Source organism: Aricia agestis, chromosome 3 (assembly GCF_905147365.1).
Source record: "Aricia agestis chromosome 3, ilAriAges1.1, whole genome shotgun sequence".
NCBI lineage: Eukaryota > Metazoa > Arthropoda > Insecta > Lepidoptera > Lycaenidae > Aricia > Aricia agestis.
The window spans coordinates 12,018,762-12,043,473 of record NC_056408.1 but is presented as its reverse complement, the minus strand read 5'-3'; the positions used below and the strand labels follow the sequence as shown (position 1 = coordinate 12,043,473).

Here is a 24,712-nt window from a genome sequence, read left to right as displayed (position 1 = left end):
ACTACACGGCTGTTTGGGTATTTTGATTTAAGGGGTACCAGGGTTTTAAAAAGCTTTTAACACCAATTTTATTGACACCGCGCGCTATAAACTGAAGTCCACGCGGACGAAGTCGCGGGCAACAGCTAGTAATCTATATGTATAAAAATGGATTTTCAATTATGATAGTAACGCTAAAACTTGAAAACGGCTGAACGGATTGGGCTAATTTTAGTCTTAAAATATTCGTATAAGTCCAGGGAAGGTTTTAAAGTGACACGAAGTTCACCGGGACAGCTAGTTTATTTATGCAGTGATAATAAATCTAAACATAATCTAACGCAGTACGCTGCACTTATCGATTTAAATAAAAGACATCAACGCGCTCCATTGTTGATTTTTTTTTCTGCAAACTTTTTTTATAATAAATATTATTATTATAGTTACTTATTTTCACGATTTTTGTTAGTTACAAAAACTACAAGGTACATAGTACATACATAATAAAAAGGGTTTAGTTTCATTTTAAATTAAACGTAATACCTACTTGCTTTATAATAGAAGATATGAGTGGATGAAGTGGGTAACTAACATTTTACAACACTTTGGGTACGGAACCCTACCGTACCGGAGTAATTACTCATTTTTAGGGCTCCGTACCCAAAGGGTAAAACTGCCTGGAGACAGACAGACGGACGGAAGTCTCAGTAATAGGATCCCACCCTATTACTGAGACTTCGTTGTCTGTCCGTCTGTCGTCTGTCTGTCTCCAGGCTGTATCTCAAGAACCGTAAGAGCTAGAGAGAGGGGAATCAGAGTTTATATTTAAAGATAGGCCGTGTTATATTATGAGGAATAAAAAATTATACATATTTTTTATATTTCTTTAACCAAGTTACACATTGTCTATTTTAAAAGTAATTTTCGAGGATATAATTTTTTTTTTAATTTCAAATCATTTACCCGGTGTTAAAGCATCCATTTATGCAAAAAACTACAGTTTTCAAATTGTAAATTACTCATTTCATCCACCTTCATCCACTCATGTCTTCTATTTGAGCATGACGCCACTTTAGCACAAACACACCTGTAATATACACAGCGTTTGCTTTTCTATAATGGCGCTGTTCTACACCGACGCCACATAACAGTAAAGCTTTATTGATATTACAAATTTTATATTTTCTTTAACGTAATTTTGATGCTATTTTTAGCTTCAGCGAGAGGCATGTAATAGAATTATTATCGCTCTCTTTTATTTCATATTGGAAATAGCAAGACGATATAATATAGATAGTACATCCGCGGGCGACGGTAGTTGCTTTTCATCAGGTGATCCGTACGCCCGTTTGCCTCCTAATTTTGATACGTGGGAGAGCCATGCTTTGGCACGAATGGGCCGGATCGACCGGAGAAATACCACGTTCTCACAGAAAACCGGCGTGAAACAGCGCTTGCGCTGTGTTTCGCCGAGTGAGTGAGTTTACCGGAGGCCCAATCCCCTACCCTATTCACTTCCCTTCCCTTCCCATCCCTACCCTTCCCTATTCCCTCTTAAAAGGCCGGCAACGTACCTGCAGCTCTTCTGATGCTGCGAGTGTCCATGGGCGACGGAAGTTGCTTACCATCAGTTGGCCCGTTTACTCGTTTGCCCCATTATCTTATTAAAAAAAATATATAAGTAAAAAAAATATTTACACAGCGTATAGCTATTCAAAGTTCGCCATCTTTTTCTGTCATTTGACGTTTCCTAATTCCTATGTATCCGACAAAGCCAAGTAGAACTTGTATAGTTATTTTTGCTGTGTATTTTTATTAGTAAGAGAGATTGCTATGGTTCTGCTTGTTATTATGTTTTCAATAAGACCTGAGCGCCTAGCCAATACTGCCCAAGACAAACGCCGATCAAATTAATGTATGAAATTGACATTACACGAGTTGAACGTCGACTTCATAATATTATTAATTTATTATTATCGAACGCTTATGTCAATTCCATACATTTTGATCGGCGATTCTATGAAGTTGAGCGATAAAGTAAAAAGTGGGCCAGATTCTTCAGACAAGATCGTCATAATATTATCATGATTTATTTATATTGAAACTATACCTTCCTATTAACACTGAACTTTCGTTATTTTCAAAACTATTTTAGCTAATAAAAGATTTACAATTTCTATCCATTGATAAATTAGTCACAGCCTTTTATATGACCAGCTAATGGGGTCGAATTGGCTATTAAGACGTTTTAAGATGTAAGTAATTGAAGTTAGCTTTCGCTATAAAGTGAGTAATTTCTTGTAACATAATTGTAACAGTTACGTCGTAACTGTCTCGGTTGTAAGTTGTCTGTTATGTAATTATTTAATCGTTTTGTCTACAAAATCAGCGGCCCGTAGAAATAACGATTAAAACAACGTAAACATTTTGGTGTTGTTATCATAGTTCCGTACGAGTAGTATTATTAAATATTACTCTTATCTGAATTTATTTAATTATGCACAAGATAAGTCCCTTGGCCAAGATGATTTTGTACAAAAAAAATAAACAATTTTAGTCTAAAATGGCCATACCTATATTGCTATTTTTAGTCTAAAAATAGCAATATAATATGTAGATATTAAGGGACTTATCTTGTACATAATAAGTATAAGATAAGTCCTTCCTATCTTCATTTAGAAGACTAGAAAGCTTAGAAGGCAATAATAAAAATAATGCTTACTAAATTTTGATTTTCTATCTCAACTTCTACTTAGTAGTAAAACAAAAGCTAGAAAGTATTCTAAGCAACGTCCATAACATAATAATAAGGATTTTAAGGCTTTGCTTTTATAATTTATTTTTAAAATAAGTTATGTACACATAAATTTCAAGTAAAATATTTGCCTTTAGCTCTATTTTATGTTCACTACTCCACCTTGGGAATACTGCTGAACAAATATGTGTTAAAAATTTTATTCCAGCAACAAAATATATCAGCAATAATAAATGAATAAAATATATATTTTCTTATGGATATGAACTATTTATTATCTTAATTTGAATTTCAAAATATAAACTTTCTAAAATTAATAATTATTCACAGTTTTACATAACGCTAAATTGTTTTTACAATCTGATTCATATTCATTCACAATAAGACTAATGAAGTAAAACTAAATAAATTAAGTTTTAAAATATTATAAAAAAAAATTGAAAACGGAGCAGAAGAAGAATAACAGAATTTAAGCCATAATTAAGTAGTTGTAATATTTAATTTAAGAGTGATTACTTTCTATAATATTTTAAACCTAACGCAGTTTTTGGTACACTACTTGGTAGAGATTAGAGAAAGATATAAATAAACAAAAGAATAACACCAACATTCAACAACCTTTCAAGTAAGTATCCAAATCTGTGCTGAGTGCTGACACAAAAGTCCATTCACAGAATTAGGCTATCATTCCACTTTCGTTTCGGAGATCAAACAGTCAAGGTCTGTACCACAAAGGAGTGTGGAGTGTAATGTTAAAGCCTTCGCCTCGTGCAACGGTACTCGAGTCGCAGCGCCCGCCGTCGCCGGTCCGCGCTATAGGTCTCTGCCCCCGTGCGCGCGCGCAACCAACATTCCTCGGATTTGATGCAGTGATGTGTTTGTGAAGTGTGATTTTTGTGTGATTTCCAGTGTCAGTGTGTTTGGAAAAGGTTTGTTAGTTGTTACACTTATTATAAAGATGCGATAAAGCGTCGCCCCGAGATGTTAAGTCACGATTTTTTAAATCCATGAAATCTTCGTTTGCTAAGTAATTTTGAATGAAACATTTTATCTAAAAAATGTAATCTCGCTAAGTTCAACTATGATTACCCTAAAATTACTTTTCGTATTTTCATCTGATGGATGATAATATTAAAGTGCAAAGGCAAAGAGCAAGAATTTTACCGAGCAACGATAGAGCATGACTTACCCGACCGCCTTGCCATTATAGGGTTTTGCACTCTGCATTTTTTCAAAGACAGGTTAAATGGAAGACGGGTTTAATATAACTTGGACATTCTTATCCCTTAGAATGTAGGTATTATAAATGCGAAAACTTACAAATATTATAAATGCGAATGTGTATTTTTTTTAATATGAAATAAGGGGGCAAACGAGCAAACGGGTCACCTGATGGTAAACAACTTCCGTCGCCCATGGACACTCGCAGCATCAGAAGAGCTGCAAGTGCGTTGCCGGCCTTTTAAGAGGGAATAGGGTAATAGGGGAGGGTAGGGAAGGGAATAGGGTAGGGGATTGGGGCCTCCGGTAAACTCACTCACTCGGTGAAACACAGCGCAAGCGCTGTTTCACGCCGGTTTTCTGTGAGCCCGTGGTATTTCACCGGTCGAGCCGGCCCATTCGCGCCGAAGCATGGCTCTACCACGTGTTTGTCTGTCTGTTACCTCTTCACGACTAAACTGTTGAACCGATTTTGCTGAAATTCGGTATGGAGATACTTTGAGTCCCGGGAAAGGACATAGGATACTTTTTATCCCGGAAAAATATACGGTTCCCGCGCGATAAACGAATTTTGTCTCATCGGAGTTGCGGGCAAAATCTAGTACAATATAAAATTAGTTATCTTTAGTCGTAAACATTATGTGCACGTAATTTTTTTCATCCAAATATCAATCATACGATTTACCAAACAAAAACTTTAGATTAAAGAATGCGAAGTCTAAAAATAACTTAATCCTCTTCTCAGCCTTGGTTTTTATTAAAACTTTTAACGTGGCTTATTCAACATCATCGTATTATGCAAGCATATTATGATAAAAAAATCTTAAAACTATTAGATGTGTGTGAAAACTAGTAGTAGATTTTGTGTACTTTTTAGATTATTATTATTTGCACATGAAGTTATACTATACTTTCTATAAATATTATGTTCGCGTACGTATTAAAGTCATCTTAATTTATTGAGTATAAGGAATGGAATCAGTCAAAGATTTCTTGTGTAAATTGAGTTTTTTAGGCGGCATTCTTCGTTAGTTTCTGCATGAGTGGATCGTCACGACTGCTACTTATCACCGGCATTCTTTCTCAGGCTTAACGTTCCTTGTCCCCGTTTTGCATCGCAGTGACTCACCAAAACATTGCGAATAAGCTCCTACTTGGTAAAATGCTTTCCAAAAGTCAAGTTATGTGCTTCCAAAAGTGCCTTATCTTATCTAAAATGGCTTTGTATTTTCTTTGAAATTCTTATGAGGACTTAGGATAATGATAAAGTTTGTTACGACCCTTCTGATACTCTATAATTTGTTTAAATTTTAAAGTATTCAGTTACTACCTGACTAATAATGACTTTTATATGTAGGTATAATTGCTTTTATAAGGGGCTCAACATACAGTAAGGCCCTTCAAAAATAGATTAGTTTTAAGAAACTGGATCATAAAGCTGATCCATTTTCATGATTCACGTCTACCCTCTTATCAATTTCATTTGCCAGTCCAGTGGGCAAGCCCAAGTCAATACAGTTTGTCGTTCTGGTCAGGTGCTTCTTGTACAGAAACAGGTCGTTACTCCCGCCATCGCTATCATCAATCATCATCTTGGCGTCGAATAATCATCATCAACATCATTCGTCTCGTCTTTATCTCCATCAAAAGAAATTTTCGGGTTGCATTTGAATTACGCATTATAGGGAGGGGGCGGGAGAGGAGGGGGGGGGGGGGGGGGGGGGGGGGGGGACCCCCCTACCCCCTCCCTAAAGTTAGGAAATCAGTAGTTACCACGAATTTTTTTTTTAGTTTTTGAGATTATGTTCGATAAAACAACCAAATTAGTGGACTTACGACAAAATTAATCTTTTTTGGGTGTGGGCAAACTCGGTTCTATGTCTTATATTGTAAATATACAGCTCCAATGCTGCGGGCATCTGCGGGAATGCAATGCCCTATCGCCCTTGCGTAACAAATTTTAGGCACTTTTTTGCACCCTAGCAAACTAATTAAAGGTTTAATTGCACCCCCTATATTTTTTATAGATATATAATATTATAACAACTGGCTTCAATTAATAGTCGACGGAGCCCCGCTCCGCGGGGCTCCTATTTCTGGGTGGTTCACAAAAAAATAACCACGATGGCTAAGGCGGGAGCTTCGCTGCGCTACGCTCCCGCCATAGCCATCTAACCTAACCCAACCAAGTCGTATTGGGCCAGCACGGAGTGATACATTGCTATAATTAATTACCTAATGTAAATGCTATAAAGAATTGTATGCTGTTTTTATATATTTTATGACACTTAAATACATTTTACAACAAATTACGCATAAAACAAAACCTAGTTATTGTGAAAAATGAATATTAAAGACAAGTTAACAAAAAATAACGTTTCGTCACACATAACTTCAAACATGTATTAAAAAAACTATGCATCTCCTAGACACAAATCAGGTGTCATTTGAAAGGGGTAACTAACCCCTATAAAATGCCACCGTTCCCGCCCCACTACCTATAATGCGTGATTCAAATGCCAGACCGAAATTTGTTTTTGCTTTTAGTTTACTAACATCAAACTATTGAAAAGATTAACCGTTATCTAAAAGCACAGAAAGATACCTGACAATTTACTTTCAAATTCCCTTTTATTTATTTGGTTGAACATCCTCTTACAATCTTTTTTTAAACTATTGAAAATATATGGATTTCATCTTACAAAGTTAGTCTTTTGTTTTAAGTTTTCTGTAGATTAAATTATAATTGATCTTATAACTTAACGACCGATTAAATTGATAATATTTAATGCAAAACACAGAAATAAATCAAGATAGAACGGCTAAGCGGGTGGAGTACGCGTGTTTTAATCTTGCAGTATACTGCAAGATTCGTTGAACGTTCATTCTGTCAGCGCGCACGTCTCGACTTGATTACACCGAAGCTGTTGTCACAATAGACATAATGACCAGTAGTTCGACTGCAAAGAGACGGACAGGTTTCAATATATGTCAAATTCGTCGGGTTTCACTAGGATTATGAACGGAATGTGACTCGCGCTGGCTGATATAATAAATTTTTAAATATTAAAAATAAAGTTTTCAAAATTGGATTCTGAGAATTTTAATCGCATGTGCCAAAACACAAACAACAATACGACCAAAAAGGAACACGTCCAGCGAATATGTCATAGTTTTAAATTCGTAGGTAACAAGTTAACAACCCTAGCGACGATTTTCGTCATAATACGTCAAATTTAATAATTTCAACATCAGTTCTAAGTCGGCATACTCTATCATTCTATCAATTGTGCAGTGTCTAATTGTAAAAACAGAAGTACGAAAGTGAATCGGTCAAAAGGAGGTATTTCTTGCCACGGGTAAGATATTTGTTTTAACTAAAAGCAAAGCAAGAATTGACACGAGCGATTCCTTAGCAACGCACGTGCGTCGCCGTTCTATCTTGATTTATTTCTGTGATGCAAAAACATTCTGGCAAAGAATAAAACGTTATGTACACATCGGACTAACCCCTATATTCTTTGGCTTGGGCGTCTAAAAAGGCACTTACTGACTACTGCCAATTTCCATAGATTGGAAGGTTATAACTTATAAATTACTACGAGTAAGTATAATGTAGAGTTTCAAGGGCTAATCGGAACCATGTAGTAACTGCAGGTAATATAACATGTCAAAGCATGTCAATTAAATTTTTTTTTTCTGATTGGCGACACCAGTGGTCAGCAGCACCTTTGCGCACGTTCCCTTATAAAGTGTTGAGAATCCACGGCCAATTATTTTAAAATATCAAAGATCAAAGTTACCACACACGCAGATGCCAAAATCAGAATGGACAACCGAGCCTAGGTCTTGCGTTAGCATTGCATAGCCCGGTAAGGAAACAATTCACAAGCACGCTATGTTGTGAATGGTTACAGGGCTTTACACGTAGCTTTAAAGTAATTTGAACGCTCTATGTAATCTACAATGTAATGGCGAGTTTAAAAGTTGATAATAAACACAAATAATTGAATATAACACGCAATTTAATATCAGTCGAAACTAGAAATGAAAGCTCAAATCTAGCTTTTGTGAACGGTTGTATAAAATGTCTATTAAATATTAAAACTTTTGCCTCTAAATATAGTTGAGCATTTATTTTATTTCTAGACCCAGACGCCATTACCTAAGATAGTTGAGAAAGTAACAATTGAAAATCAACTTTAAAATAATTGATACGAAATATTCGAAGCGTAAAACTTACGGAGTCGGTATTTTTTGTTCGTAGTTCAGACGAAACGAATTAATGTAATAATCATCATTATCACCATACGGATGTCTGTTCTTATTAAATTTATTCAAAACTAGATTACGCCCGCAACTCCGTTGCGCCAAATTTTTTTCCGGGATAAAAAGTAAGTATGTGCTTTCCCGGGTTTTAAGGTGTGTCAATCTTCATTTGTTTCATTTTGTTAGGGAAATAAAATGAAACAAATGAAGATTGACACATCTTGAGACCAAAGTTAGCACACAGTAAGGTTTTCTATTGTTTCTTGTTGTGTCTTTTATAATATCTATTATGTATTTGAACTTTCTCTGCCCATAAATTAATTAAGTTATTATTGATATAAGTTACTTTCACTGATCAATTAAAACGAAACGAAAATACCGCACTGAATGTTGCCGAGCGAGCATTTTCTGTTGCATAAGAATTTTACGGAGAAATATACTTTTTTGTCGGCCATTTTCTACGTTACGTCAATGGTGTCATACATTTTAAATCGATTTTAATCTTAACACTTTTCTCTGTGTGTGTACAATTGCGCACACTCTGTGGTGCGGTGTAATGCCATGTAACATGTTGGTAGTATAATCGAAACGCGGGACTTTTACGATCAATAACAACACATTTTGAGCTGTTTAGTTCTACGTTTTATTGGTTTTTAAAGATTTTTCTATGGTATGTAGCTGTTAGTATTTAGATACTTTCCCTACCGTACATCCATACTATCCATACTAATATTATTAATGCGCAAGCATGTCTGTCTGCCTGTCTGTTACCTCTTCACGCCCAAACCACTGAACCGATTTTGCTGAAATTTGGTATGGAGATACTTTGAGTCCCGGAAAAGGTCAAAAAATACTTTTTATCCCAAAACATGTCCTGTTTCCACGCGAGAAAAGAGTTTTGGCGAAGCAGGGTTGCGGGCGTCATCTAGTATATTATGTATAGGTGTACCAGGAATCAGGATCTGATGGCAAAAAGTGAAAAAATAAATTGACTCTAGCAATACCGGGGTAATTGGAATAAAGCATTTTGATCCTTTTAGGGTTCCATAGTCAACAAGGAACCCTTATAGTTTCGATCTGTCCGTCCGACTTTCTGTCCATCCATCCGTCTGTCTGTCCGCGGTTTTGCTCAGAGACTATAGGACCTACAAAACTGTAATTAATTGGCACGAATGCACAATGCACATATTAATGATGCCGACAAAACGGTTCATAAAATCTTACAAAAATATATTTTTGTATGGTATCTTCTCAACACATCAATCGGGTGGGGTGTCGTTAGATAGATTTAAAAAAATATTATGATTATGAGAATTCATAGATCATTTTCCGATTTAGAGATCCTTTTGTGAAATATTAAGTTTTAAAGTGGAAAAAAATCGTTAGAGTCCAGTGACCCCCCCTTCTACCAGCTAAACGGTTGTGGAAATGTGAAAAAATTCACGGGAGTAGGAAATATGCATAATTTAAAAGAAAAACTTAAAACTATCACGGCTAAGAAGACTTCAAAAGTTTTTGAGTTATAGTCGATCAATTAAAAAAAATGTATTCGGCGAAGTATAAAGGAACTTTCCGTTCAAATTCTTTTGAACGTAACTGAGATGATGTTGTTAGTAGTGTAAACACGTTATAAATGTACATTCATTGACCATACAAAAATTATCAAAAACTACAGTACTACGGAACCCTATATTGCGCGTGGCCCGACACGCACTTTCCCGGTTTTTCCTTATAGCAGCTGATTCTGTGTGTGGAACATGCAAATATAAAAATTAAAAATGTACCCAATGATCAAGGACATTTTTTTTAAATCTGCCATCCAAATTTGCCATTAGATCCTGGTTGGCCTATACATGATATTATTTGTGACAAACTTATAAAAGCTGATCAATATTTCCCAAAAATTTTTAATACTATGAGAACTAGTATACGATTCCAAATGTTAATCCATTGTATAATCCGTTCGTTGGGTAATAGAATAGAGTTTTCAAATTATTCGCGTGTTCACCTCGATGTGGTCGATTTGCATTTTATATTGGAATTGTTATCAACAATTAACCTCATCTATGTTAAATCGTGAAATTAATTATCATGCATTTGTAGTAAAGTTTCGTGGAAAATTTAATGTTCAATTTGACAAAAGTTATTCCTAATACAACTTTAAAATAACATTTTGAAGTCAGAGCCTGTCTTTCTGTATAATACAATCTACTCGTATTATAAAAAATCGGCCAAGTGCGAGTTGGACTCGCGCACGAATGGTTCCGTACCACAATAGAGAAAAAACAGGCTGAAAATTGTGTTTTTTGTATGGGAGTATTTAATAATTTAATTTATTTAAATTTTAGTATAAATTATTAAATTACAAATAAACTGAGTATTTCGTGAATATTTCAAGTGCAGCATTGCCGTTATTGATATCGAGCAAAAAAATGCAAAAAATCACGTTTATTTTGTTTTTAGTATTTGTTGTTGTAGCGGCAACAGCGGTTCTTAGTTACAGCCTGGAGACACACATACAGACGGACAGACGGATATACATCGAAGTCTTAGTAATAGGGTCCCGTTTTAACCTTTTGGGTACGGAACCCTAAAAAGGAATGGGGCCAACCTCATGACGTTTCTTGTCATTGTATTAGTGTCCCTTAAACTTACTTGAAAACCTCAAATTCGAACTTGCGTACCGAGTGCGAACTGATCCTTTTCTTTATTTCAATCCACTAGACCTCTGGCTTTTTCTTTCGATTCACTAGGCCATGGACTTCATCCTACAGGGATAATAAAAGAGTTCGTACGTAAAATTAGCTCTTAAGTATTGAATTATTTATAGCAGGGTCTAAATATAGAATAAACCCACGCATTACAACAAAATCGCATTAAGAAAAGCCATAGCTCGCATTGCGTTCACTCACACAGTTCTTAGTGGTGTAAATGGCTGTAATATCATTTCTAATGTAAGACACGATTTCGTCATTAACGTAAAAGTACTTACAGTTTCAAATGTGATATCTAGGGATAAATTTGAGCATTCTTTTTAAGTGCGTATAGCTCGTAATACTCTGGATAATGGCAGAGATGAAAGCCGAAAGCTAAGTAACCTAACTATTGTCACAGAATATATATTAGTAGTACCTATTGTCATGTTTATGAACTGCAGTAGATAGGAGATTCTTAGCTGTGAGTTGTGACTCGACTTATGTGCGTCCGCCCGAAACACACACACACACCGCCGTTAGAGTGGTGTAGCTGCCAAACCGCGCGGTTTAGCGACCACAAGGCCCACAAGGTGGATGTTTAAACTTAAGGCGGGCCGCATTTGAGATACATAAAGCTAAAATTATTTTAATATGATTGTCTTGAAATTATTATAATGTGATATATTTTGTAATTATTTGCAAAACATTCGCGGACCGCATTATTGCCGTAAACTTTTGAACTTTCTCGAAGTTGTGGCCATTTTTTTGTGACAATAATTTTTTCAAACACAATTTGTATCCGTCCACTTATAAAACCACTAGTGTTTCTATTTGTCACTTTGCCTGGTGCTTCTCGCTTCGAGTAATAATCTGATTTAACCCTAGAAGCCCAAACATATTTTTCCAGCTATAAAGCCCAATCATACGTCACAACGACGTGTATATAGTAAAGTCACTCGATTTCACCTTTTTATTTTAGAATATGCAGATTTTTTAAATTATTTATTTAAAGTATGTTATAATGAAATGAAAAAATGTAATTTTAAAAATATATAATTTTTATTAATACTACAATAGACAAAAGAACAAAAAAAATAACAAAAATTAGATCCTCTCAGGTTTTTTTCTTATAATAATAAAAGTTCTATATAAATCAACTTTTTAAATGTTTCTCCTTAAAATTAAATCATCTCTTATCAATAATAAATAAGAAAATGTATGTAATTCAGTCTCTAAATATATTATTCACAAATGTTAATATTATGTTCTCCGCATACCGCTTTTTTGCATTTCAAGCACTGCGATTTGATCATCCGCCTTTTTTATAGAAGCAAAACCCACGATATCGTCGTTTTATTTTGTTCAGGCTCATCACATGATGTCTCTGGTGTTGTCTGTGGTGCAAGTTTTATTATAATTGTTAAATTTTGTTGCAAATTCTTCTGCAAAGTAGGTGTCTCCAAATGTTTTGCCATCCATGGTTCCGTCAACTGTGTGCTCAATATCTTCATAAAGTCTTTACGACTAACTGGTTTTTCCTTTTGGTTAACTTTGTTATGACAATATAATTATAATATAGGAATTCACAAAAGCCATGTTTAAAATACCATAGAAGACCGCCATTGGCCACCTATAAGTTTTCCTATAAGAACTAAACTAATTCCGGAAAAGATGCAGGATTTTATGGGTTTTCTGGTCCATTTTCTGGACTTGTATTTTCCACGTAGTCCACCACTTCATCTTCTACGTCACTCATAACATCATCATGAGTAACACAATCTTAATCTTCAGATTCTGTATCAAGTGCCAAAACAGTGCTTCATTTGCCAAAATAGCAGCAATTTCATCTTGATTGAGCTGCCGACTGGACGTCATGGTATGGTTGGATATAAAAAGTGAATATCGAATGGAAAACCACTCAAAACAAAATATAATTAAATAAAAATCAGAATAATAAATCATCAAAGCTATTACCAAAAGTTACAAAAAGCCCAAACATACGTCGAATCGACGTGCAACATGTGTGTAACAACAAAATGGCGACACTTACCGAAGCGAAACAACCGTCCCCTGTTTCGTCTTGGCGGCTACTAAGTTGGTTCGGGAGTTTACGGCGATCCGATCTTGCGCGAGAAAGATAGAGCAGATTTTCGTCGGAGTATACGTCGAAACGACGTAGATTGGGCTTCTAGGGTTAGATGAAATTTAGCTGGCTGGGTTCGAGAAAGGATATAGGATAGCTCCCAAGCGCTAAACTAATTCAAAAATAACAACATCAAATGTCGCTATTATTAGTATAGTATTCAAACCTTATTAAAGTAAAATTCTCTTCAAACATTGTAGTTAAACTTTAAAGTTGGCATCCCAACGTACAAGTAGGCTGAAAAAGTCGACCCGCACTAAACTTTAATGTTGAAACTTTTTATCCCGATACGCAGCCTCGGGAGTTATTTTTCCCGTTTCAAACTTTCGCGGAAAATATTTTAATGAGACGCAGCACAAATATAAAACTACTAGATGTTCGGCCCGCATAATTTAGGAATGTCACGGAAACCGTATATTTTTCCGCAAAAAAAGAAACCTATGTCCTTTCACGTTCCCCCGTTTTTTCCATACTTTCCTCTATTTCTTCGCTCCTATTATTATATATATATATATATATATATATATATATATATATATATATATATATATATATATATATATATATATATATATATATATAGGAATGTTTATCTTAGCGTAATAAAATATCTTCCGCTTTATAATATTAGTATAAATAGATGTTGAACCACGCGCGCGGGAACCGTTCCCTAAGGCTGGATTTATATGTGGCGATGTGAACGCATGGCTTGGTAGGGAATGCAATACCGGGATACCGGGATCCTGAAATACCGGGAACTCGCATGCATTTCGCAGGACTAATCCCGGTCGAAAATTTAGCGGGATCCCGCGGGACTGGCGGGATTACAAAGAAGCGTGATTCATACGTGTAACTCTGCAGGCGGAGGTGCGTAAACTGGCTACTAGCAGCCCACTAAACAATTATTTGCCTTCAATTCACTTTTAACGACAATTGTACCAACCAGCGTGGAAGCTGAGCTAACTTTTTCAGCTGCTGGGCTACCTAGTGTAGAATATCAGGAGCCGTTTGGCAGACGACACAATATTAATACCTTAACCTTTTTAACATACTTTTATAAGCGGACTCTTCGAGTTCAATTTTATATCTATATTTCGAAAAAAAAACTTAATTATAAGATGAAAATAAATAAGTGAGTTTTTTTAGTTTTTTACTAGACATATAAAAAAATAGTTTTCTTTTATTTTTATTAATAAACACCTGTAAAAAAGTGTGCCACAAAGTTTGTTTTCTTTGACTTTCTGAGCATAAAACGGGGTATATCAAGTATCATTATAACGATTTATTTTAAAAGTTTAAAATCAACCTGCGGGATCCCGCAAATACCGGGATCCAGCGGGATTGTGATGGTTCAATCCCGCAAATACCGGGATTGAAACTATCTTGCGGAATTGCATTCCCGCCTTGGCGGGTATACGGCGAGTTGACAAACTAAATGTACAGTACTCCCAAATTAATAATGCGCATGCAAATCTTCGCTAGTTGTCGTAATCACGAAAACACCCGAAACGTAAGAGCCCCAAACAATGCACATTTTGCACATTGTTCAAAGGATATTGAAAGTAAATATCATATAGCCGGTGGCTGTCCGCTGTCGCCGGTTCGTCAATAAGTGCCATAACTCACCGGGAAGCCATCACGACGTGACCAGTGACGTTACCATGGTAACGTCCAAGCAACGTCTGGCGCCTCTACGTCGTCGCAAAGCGGTTTAAACAGCGCTTGCAGCGACGTCTTCCGACGCTGGGGAAATACGACCGTTGCCGAAAAATTACGAAGATTTCTATGCGCACTATCACTTTGGGAGCATTGTATGTAAATGACAACGCGCCGTTATTCTAATAAATCGTTGCATACATTAATCTCGCGGTGCAACCGCCAAACCGCGCGTTCGGGCTGGCTCATATATTTCCAGCACAAACGGGTCACGAAGTACGTTCCCTTACCTACTTTGCGGTAGTAAAGTATGACGATTGTGGGTATCCTAGAGTTATGGCTTTTGTAGACAACAGTCACAAGACCAAAATAATGTCGGTCGTAAATTTTACCGTTAAGCTCTAGGTCTTGAGTGCTCGCTTTGATCTTGTGTTTGTATTTATCTAAACTCTAAAGAACATAGCTTTATAAGCGTGTGCATGCTCATAATGATAAGAACAAGCGGCTAGAAGTAAAGATTTCAAAACTTTCCTAGAAATAGACGCGTATATAGTACGCGTCTATTTCTAGGAAAATAATTCAAACAAATGAACTACACATAGTAATAATAATAAATACTAGCGGCAACAGATATATAATACACCATCTGTGAAAATTTCAGAAGTCTAGCTATAGCGGCTCTTGAGTTACAGCCTGGAGACAGACAGACAGACAGATGGCCAGACGGACAGACGGACAGACAACGAAGTCTTAGTAATAGGGTCCCGTTTTTTCCTTTGGGTACGGAACCCTAAAATTACCTAATAACCGAACTGAAACTTATAATATCAAAAAGAATCGGATGAAAAGTCTGATGTACTCGTATACTTTAAAGATTTTTAAGGTCGTAATTATATTGTTAATTAATTTTCGTTTCCTTAACATCTAACGGATGTTATTGATACATTTTATTTTGAGGTTATTTAATCTACTGCCAATGAAAAAGTATTTCGTAACCGAGCTGTAATTACTAATTAAATATTATGAAATATTCTTCATTGTTCGAAATTAAATGCATTTTCATTTAAAACAATGCTCGAATCTGCGTAACAAGCAAGGTTTTGTATTTCACACATTGTAAGTTTATTTCAGGGGCATGCTCAATGTAAATAACTAAATATACAAGTAGTGTGTGCCTCATGAATCCGGTCGCTTACATTATTTACGTAATATTGTTTAAGTATTACATAAAGAATATTTTAATTTCATCAAAAATACTTATTGTTACGGTAAGTAAGGTACATATAAAATATTATATTAAGTTTTATTATTATGATATACGTATTTTAATGGTGTGGTATTTTCAATAACAAAATATGCCAAGTAGGTTCCTAATTAATGGCAGAAGCAAAAAACATGGTTTCCAAAAAAAAAAAACATTTTGAGTTTGTTCAGGGGCATTTTGATTTTTTACATTTGATACTGATAAGTGATAACTAAAGGTAATGTCGTACCCTTTTCTTTTATGACGACATTTTGTGGAAATATTAGGAATACTATTTTAGGGGGGCGAAGCTGCGTAAAAATCTTGTATCAAGCAAACATAATAATTTGGTTGGCAGCCTACGCTTTAGGAATAATACAATTAATTATATATACGTTACTCTGTTAGCATAGTATAAGCAACCAATTATAATAATTATTGTTATTGTATATCTAGACTTGTGCTACAAGACTTGAAAACAATTATTAGTATGTATATTCTATAACTAGATGGCGTAGTTGTCCGTGTCCGAGAAAAAATACAAAAAAGTAAAATAGCCTAAGTTATTTCTTACTACATCAGCTATGTGCCAAAAAAGTCCCGTCAAAATCGCTCCAGCCATTTCAGAGATTAGCCGGAACAAACAGACATACAGACATACAGACAAAAATTGTAAAAACTGTTATTTTGGTGTATGTAGCGTTTTCATTCGTATGCATGTAGTAAAAACGGTTCTTTCAATATTACAAACAGACACTCCAATTTTATTTATATGTGTATTGTGATGTGTGATGTATTGATAATATACTATCCCCCTTACTAATAAACACTGTATAAGCTTTGAATAGTTATACTGTGTTTTATCTTCTTCAATCCAATTAAAAATGTCACTTGTGTGACAGGAACAAAACACTGTATAACTATTCAAAGCTTATACAACGTTTATTAGTAAGGGGGTTTGTGTTTAATTTAATATAAATTAGAAGCCGAAAATATCTTGATAATATAGTTAATTGGGGCCGTACATTCCATGTTCTCTACCTACTCTATATATAGAGCTGGTAGTTCCGTAGCCTCTCAATGAAATTTTTTAGCAATAATAAAAAGTCTTTGAAACTTATAATTATTGCTAAAGGACATAACAGAGTTGTAAGGAAGGCTAACATATAAATTCGCATGTGATTAAACAGGAAAGTTGGTAAAAGTACCGTATAGGTTTTCCCTGCTGATGTCGGTAACTCGATATGAGTGGAACAGGTAACATATATTGCTAGTATTATATGTCTACTTTCATTAACCGTTAAATATATAATAAAATATTATTAATGCCCTGATACTGTGGAGATTTCTAAAAATCCTCTAAATTGTTGGTGTCTGAAGTTGAAACCTTAAAATTAAAAATATTTAAAAAAGTATTTAAACACTACCCGTTTTTTGCATTTGTTTTACATTAGTATATTTTTTTAATATAAAACCTATCTTTGTGGCTTTTACAGACCTACAAATCTACAAGGATCTTATGACATTGCCATGGAGGTGTGAATGTGTACAGTGTAAAGTGTACAAGCTGTGAACAAAAATGACACCAGCGATATTCAGCCATACTAAAAATTCACACAAAATATTATTAAAACTAGAAATTTCAATGCTATTATTATAATATTCAATTACCTGTTCGCTACACAATGCTAGCCAGAGCAGCCAGAGTAGGTTGGGGTCTTAACCCCCAAGTAGTTAAAATTATATATACAGCGGTCATAGAACCGACTATTTTGTATGCATCAGCAGCGTGGGCACCCACCGTGGAAAAGATGGGGGTCCAAAAAAGGCTCAACTCTGTCCAACGAAGTTTTGCCTTGAAGATCTGCAAAGCATATATGACCGTCTCCCTGAAGTCTGCGCTGCTGTTGGCTGGAATACTCCCTTTTGATCTCAGAATACTCGAAGCATCGAGACTTTATGAGATCAAGAAGGGAGTGTCATACCCGGCATTGGGAGACAGGGAGGTGGATCGAATGGCTTTCGCGATTGAAGACCCACATCCGGCAGAGCAGGTAGAGCTGAGGTTCGGGATAGTAGATGAGGACTCGTATGCTGATGTGGTTGATAGCCACATCCATAGGATCTATACGGACGGCAGCAAGATTGAGGGTCGAGTCGGAACCGCACTCTCCGTATGGAAGGGTGAGGTGAGACAAAGGCCGTCAAGCTTGCCTTGTCGCCGTATTGCACCGTCTACCAAGCCGAACTTCTAGCGCTCCAAGGAGCAGTAAGTATAGCCTGCAACAGTGGAATGGCAAAGGTCGGTATCCTTAGCCATTCCGGATCGGCTCTCCAGGCTGTCACCCTTTGTTCCCATCATCCCCTGGCAGTGCAAACAAGGGCGGCCCTCCGAAAAGCTGCATTGCACAGGCAGGAGGTCTCTTTGTTTTGGATTAAGGCGCACGCAGGGTTAAGAGGGAATGAGAGGGTTGACGAACTAGCCAAGGAGGCCGCTCTGAAATTGAGAAGGAAACCTGACTACGATCTATGTCCTGTTTCATTCGTCAAGCGTATCTTGAGAGAGGATACGATTGAGGAATGGAACGGGAGATACGAAGTGGGAGGGACGGCCGGAGTCACGAAGCTCTTTTTTCTAAACGCTGCTGCTGTATACAAAATAGTACATAAAATAGACATCACACACCACACCACACAGATTCTGACCGGTCACGGCGGATTTGCCTTCTACTTGAACAGATTCAAGCTGAAGGAGGATCCGTCCTGCCTGTGTCAGCCAGGAGTTGAGGAGACGGTTCCTCACCTGCTACTCGAGTGCCCAATTTTTGCTAGCAATAGATACGATATTGAGCAGGAATTGGGCACACCGATAACGGGTGAGAATCTACCATCCATCCTGGGGGGTAAAAAGCGGGATATCTTCCTGGCTTTTTGCAGGACGATCGTGGGTGTAGTGAATAAGCGTAACGGTAGTATTATGTGTGATAATAACAATTAGGTTCTAAATTTAAGCTGTGATATTAGGATAGTCTCTGTTCTTTTTGTTTCATATTTGTGCCGTTGTTTTATTGTTTGACATTCTAATTTTATTTTAATTGTTTATTTTAGTGAAATCATTTTATTGTATTTTGTTAAATTGAAATTGGTATTTGAACCTATGTATTTTTTTATTTTTATTTTATTTGGAAAACTTACAGCTACGTAAAAATAACTATAACAATGATTACTATAAAGCTAAGAGCCAATTACAAGTTTCCACTAATAGTTATGATACTAAAAAAAGAGAGAAGTGGAAATCAACGTATACATATTACATACATTAGCTATAACTTTAAACTTTATCAAAACAATGATATCTGGATGGTATGATTGACTATGGCTAAATAATTATAGTACAGTTGAGAAAAAAATATATTTAGTATAACCACTGCAAAAGTAGAACGAAAAACTTATCTATATATTAATCCGTGAGAGAAAAACTTTGTAACCCTTTTTACGAAAAATGGGGAAACGTAGGTGCATGAAATTTCGCACAGTTATAGTTTATATGGTGAAGGAGTGCAATCTAGAGTTAATAACATCGTATATTTTATATTGATATCATAAATCTTGTAAAAATTATAATATTGAACATAAAATTGTTACACCTAAGGCTAATTAGACAAATAGAAAATAAATAGCCCTGATAATGTTAGGGGGACGAAATCTAAAAAAAATAAAATCAATTACCAAAATATTGACTTTCTTCTTCTTTTGGCTCCTTGTTCTCCTTGTTTAAATTATTGACTAATATTTCAGATTTTAAAAAAACAACAACCCATTTTTAATCTGACAATAGACTTCAACCATAAATAAAAAAAATAATTCGTGTGTATACTGTATAGGCTTGTCATTCAAAATATCGTAGTGTGCACATTGTAGTGTGTGTATTGTGTAATGTTTTATTTATTAAAATAAGGTATGATAACAGCATAATTTTAAAACAATGTTGGCTAGATGCACTCCTTCTCCATATAAACTATAACTGTACGAAATTTCATGCACCTACGTTCCCGCATTTTTCGTCAAAAGGGGTCCAAACGTATTAATATATAGATGACATTGATTGGGGGACGTGCCTATAAAACTTGCGCCTTACGAAATAACGTTACTTCTGCATTCAGGTGGGGGCTAAAACATATCCTTGTAGGATTGTGGTTGTCGTTTGCTAGTTGCTACAGATAGCTCGGATTCATATAACTGACCCAGTGCCGTTTCGTGCACACCGCGATAATCGTGTTGTTGAATTTTCCAGATTAAGAGAGCATGAAGTATGGACGTGCTAACCCGCCGGTTGTATAACCGATTTCTATTTTAACAAGATGCGCGGACTTCCTCACATAAAACCATATTTGTGCACTTTCTATACATATTATCTGCAGCAAAAAGAAAATTGCGAGATGCTGCCTAGTTTATACTCGTAACGTTGTTTTTCAATGTATTCTTGGTTTTAAATCTTTGTCTACTAAATAATAATTGTCTACATGGTCTATCTACAATAATAAACTTATTAAAAGCTTTTGACTAAAGGTTAATTCACATTGAAACATGACCTGACGACTCAACTACCATTTACCAACAATAAAAAAAAATTAAAAATTTAAATTTTTAAACGTCCTTTTTATTGCACAGCATAGCTCCAACTGTAAAGATATAAAGAGTCATAACAGTTTTATCAAGTCGGTTTATAGTTATTTCACTGGAGTACACGGCACGCCATCAAGTTTTTTCTCACGTACCGATTTTATCGTCACGCTAATGTGACAGTCTGCGATACTATCTGTAATTTCACTAGCTTTTATTCCCCTCGTAGGCACGTTTAAACGGATGGACTAGAGAGGAATATTAGATTTTCCTTTGTTATATTATATATGTATAGGGAAGATGGGCATTCACGGTAAGACATATCGTATACTCTATATTTTCTTCGATTATAGATTTTCTTCATAATAATTAAGAATCACTTGTGTGCAAACTCTTCATTTATTGTCAGTGCGAAAATCCGTCACCGTAGATATTGTGTGCCATAAAAAGTAATTAGTAGTATAAACCTCAAACTTTCGGGGCTGATTTTTTAATCATCAGTTTCGCCGTATTCATTATTTTTACCTTACTTCGACTTTCAATAAAGATCGTTACATAACTTTATGATGAGAATTTATTACGTAACGGTTCAAAAACCGACTTCAATATTTTATAGGTCTCTAAATCAACATTATCGTAATTGAAAGGATGAAAAAACGTTTGATGAAAATTGATCAGGCATTATTCGATGTATTTGATTGTATTAAGGACTGACATTCGGTTCGGCGGCGTTAAGCCCCGACTCGAACCGATTGACGTCACTAAGTGGCAGACGTTAAGCCAGAGTAAGGGCTCATGCATACTTGACAGACCCTAGAGTTATAAATCAGGAAGAATATTAATATTTTATTAGGGGATTCTTTGCCATTTACTGATAAGTGCCGGATAGGCTATCCGCAACTTATCTGACAAATGGAGTATATCTGACAAGTTGTTGTCTGTGGAAAGCATATCCGACACTTATCAGTAAGTGGCGAAACAGGCCCTTAAGTCTCTTAAGTGTCCAAATGCCGAGCTTAACCCAAATTTTCGATTTTATAATTCATTTTTATACTTGAAAATAAGCCCCGAATTGTTTCATTTTCTAAAATTAGATACTGCATTATATTTTCAAGAATCCGATCTGAGCAAAAACACGATATCTTAAAATTTTCTCGATAGAAAAAAATCACAAAGATGCATCTAATTTTCACGAATTTTTCATTTATTGCCATAACCGTGCATTAAACTAAGTTAATATTTCAACACATTGTATAAAATTCTATCATTGAGATACCGACCTAGCGGATTTTTAAAATGTTGTATATTTATCGAGTTATTGAGAAAAAACTAATTTGGCGATGAATCCGCGTCGTCCTTTTTCACCTGGCATACGAAAGACGGGCGTGAGTGTGAAGAGATAAGGACGATATTTGATTTTTTGGGTTAGTCGCCCTCTTAAAGCTAAAATTGGGCGCCGTATTTTGACATTGTAACAGATGGGCCATTTAAAAAAGTTGGCCTGTCAGTAGTAGGGTTAGGAAAATACAAATAAACTCTTACTTTGACTTATTTCATACTCTCTTATCTAAGACAAAAATGTTGTTGTACAATATCTTAAGCTCAAATTTCAAAAGCTGCCCTGAAATTTGAACGAATTCTGAACGAATAACAAAATATGTTATAGGTCTACCAGAAGCTGATGGCAAAAAATGAGAAAATAAATTGTCTCTAGCAATACCGGGATAATAGGAATATTATAACATTTTCATCCTTTTTTATTCCTTTAGCGGCTTTTTTTGTGTGTGAAATATGCAAATATAAAAATTCATCCAATGATCAAGGATATTTTTTGAAAATCTGGTGGCAAAAATTGTCATCAGATTCTGGTAGATCTATACGGTACATTGTATTATACATTCGAAAAACATTACCCCTTCTTCTGGCGTAGTGGGGAATTAAGGCTTATAGAATATAGACGATTGCCGTCTTTACAAAGTAATAAGGTATATTACTTTGTAAAGATTCTACACCGCAGACAATTTGACGTGCAAACCAAACTTTAACTTTAATAAAAAAGTAAACTGTTAGTAGATAGTATATAACATTTAAATAATAAAATGTTATACTATCTAATGTATAAAATTCTCGTGTCACAATGTTAGATAGCGTTTGGTTAAAATCAGTAAAGCCGTTTCGGAGGAGTACCTCCGAAACGGCTTTACTGATTTTAACCAAATTCTATATGCATATTCAGTGGGTCTGAGAATCGGCTACTGGGTACTTTTTATATTGCTAAGTGCATTTGTTGAATAAATAATAGTAAATTATTACAACTCAAGATTGACGGCGACCATTGCTTGTGCGACGAGATAGCGCAGGACGTTGCTATGGTGACATACTTATTTAGTCACTTCAATAAAATAATACGGGCGAAATACTTTATATTATGGCAAAGAAACGTTGGCCGGGACAGCTAGTCTTTATAATTATATATTTTAAAGAAAACTTTAAGCTTTTGCTGCTATATTGTATGAGAGTTTGGACACTTCTTTTTAGCTACTGCTTTAATTATGTGTCAGTAAGCAAATAATATACTAGACCAGACGATGCGAATGCAATGCATTTTCATACAAAAATGTAAACTATGTCCTTCTTCGTGGTCTACTTTATAATTTGTGCCAAATTATTTAAAAATCGGTCCAGTAGTTTGTGAGATTAAACTTTTCAGTTTTATATTTTTAGTAACAGAACAAATGTCTGACAACGATGTCAGAGTTCCGAGATTGTGAACGAAGCTTTACATTTGAAGTTAATCGATGAGAAGCAGATTCGGAAAGCTTTGTTTTTTTTAACCGCACTTTCATGGCTGAAATAAAGATAGGAAACCGAAATCTTTTTCATATTTATAATATGAGCACCATTTTCTTCAAAACAATAAAAATATAAACAAAAATACTAAAAGAGTAAGTTTAGACCACAGAAATGGATATAGTTAGAACTGCCATGTGTATGTACTTCGCGTGCCATCGCGTTCCCATACGTTGTACAATGTCAAAATTTCGAAAGTCTGTTCTTTAGTCTGCGCTCCACCGTTATCGGAATTGTAAAAATGTCTACTTAATTATGCCGTATTGGGCTGTGGAAATTCGACTAGAAACGTTGGTCTAAATAGTGGATACGTTTCTTTTCATCGGTAAGTAATTTTAAAATCAATTATTTAATGTTAGTCGTGGGTGGTTGTAGTTTTTACCATGAAATCTACGTAACTGCATGTGTACCGTATGATTCATAATACTTTGCCGCTTTAGTTAGAAAATTATAGAGCCCGTTCTGTTTGTCCGCTATTAAGCGCGCAATGGAAATAAAACAATCGATACTTTCACTCATCGCTTAGTTTCGAGGTACAGTCAATATTCTCATTTTTCTGTCAAATGAAGCAAATAGTGTTGTACATATTCTCGATTCTAATTAATCGATTTTAGAAACAGACATGAAACAGAAGAATGATAATGTTCGCTTTGGGATATTTTGTGACTCGGTAATTATACATATATTTTTTTTATGAAATAAGGGGGCAAACGAGCAAACGGGTCACTTGATGGAAAGCAACTTCCGTCGCCCATGGACACTCGCAGCATCAGAAGAGCTGCAGGTGCGTTGCCGGCCTTTTAGAGGGAATAGGGTAATAGGGGAGGATAGGGATTGGAAGGGAAGGGAATAGGGGAGGATAGGGAAGGGAATCGGGCCTCCGGTAAACTCACTCACTCGGCGAAACACAGTGCAAGCGCTGTTTCACGCCGGTTTTCTGTGAGAACGTGGTATTTCTCCGGCGGAGCCGGCCCATTCGTGCCGAAGCATGGCTTGTATAATTTTATGTAATATGTATTTATGTTCCTGTTTAGTGATTTAGTTTAGAATAATATAATATATTACTATCTGTCCTGGCAAGCACGTATCTTTATGTTTATCATTCGTCTGTATATTAACTCGAATAATAATCGATTAAAAAATCGATATACCTAATAAAGTGGCAAAAGAGACGGGGCGCGGCGATGCCTTCGAATCGATTCCACGCGTAGGGATATTCCCATCACTAAAGCGCTCTTGTGACGTCACAGTAGGTATGAAAAAAGTGACACGCTCGT

At 35.6% G+C, this 24,712-nt stretch overlaps 1 protein-coding gene across 1 annotated transcript in view; it reads left to right on the top strand.

Annotated features, from left to right (window-relative positions):
* Nucleotides 1-3,556: 3,556 nt before the first annotated feature.
* The window catches only part of LOC121725317 (protein artichoke), a 96,042-nt gene continuing 74,886 nt past the window's right edge, over nucleotides 3,557-24,712 (top strand). Inside the window, exon 1 of the mRNA XM_042112208.1 lies at nucleotides 3,557-3,663. The gene's annotated coding sequence lies outside the window, so the exon portion shown is untranslated. The remainder of the gene's footprint in view (nucleotides 3,664-24,712) is intronic.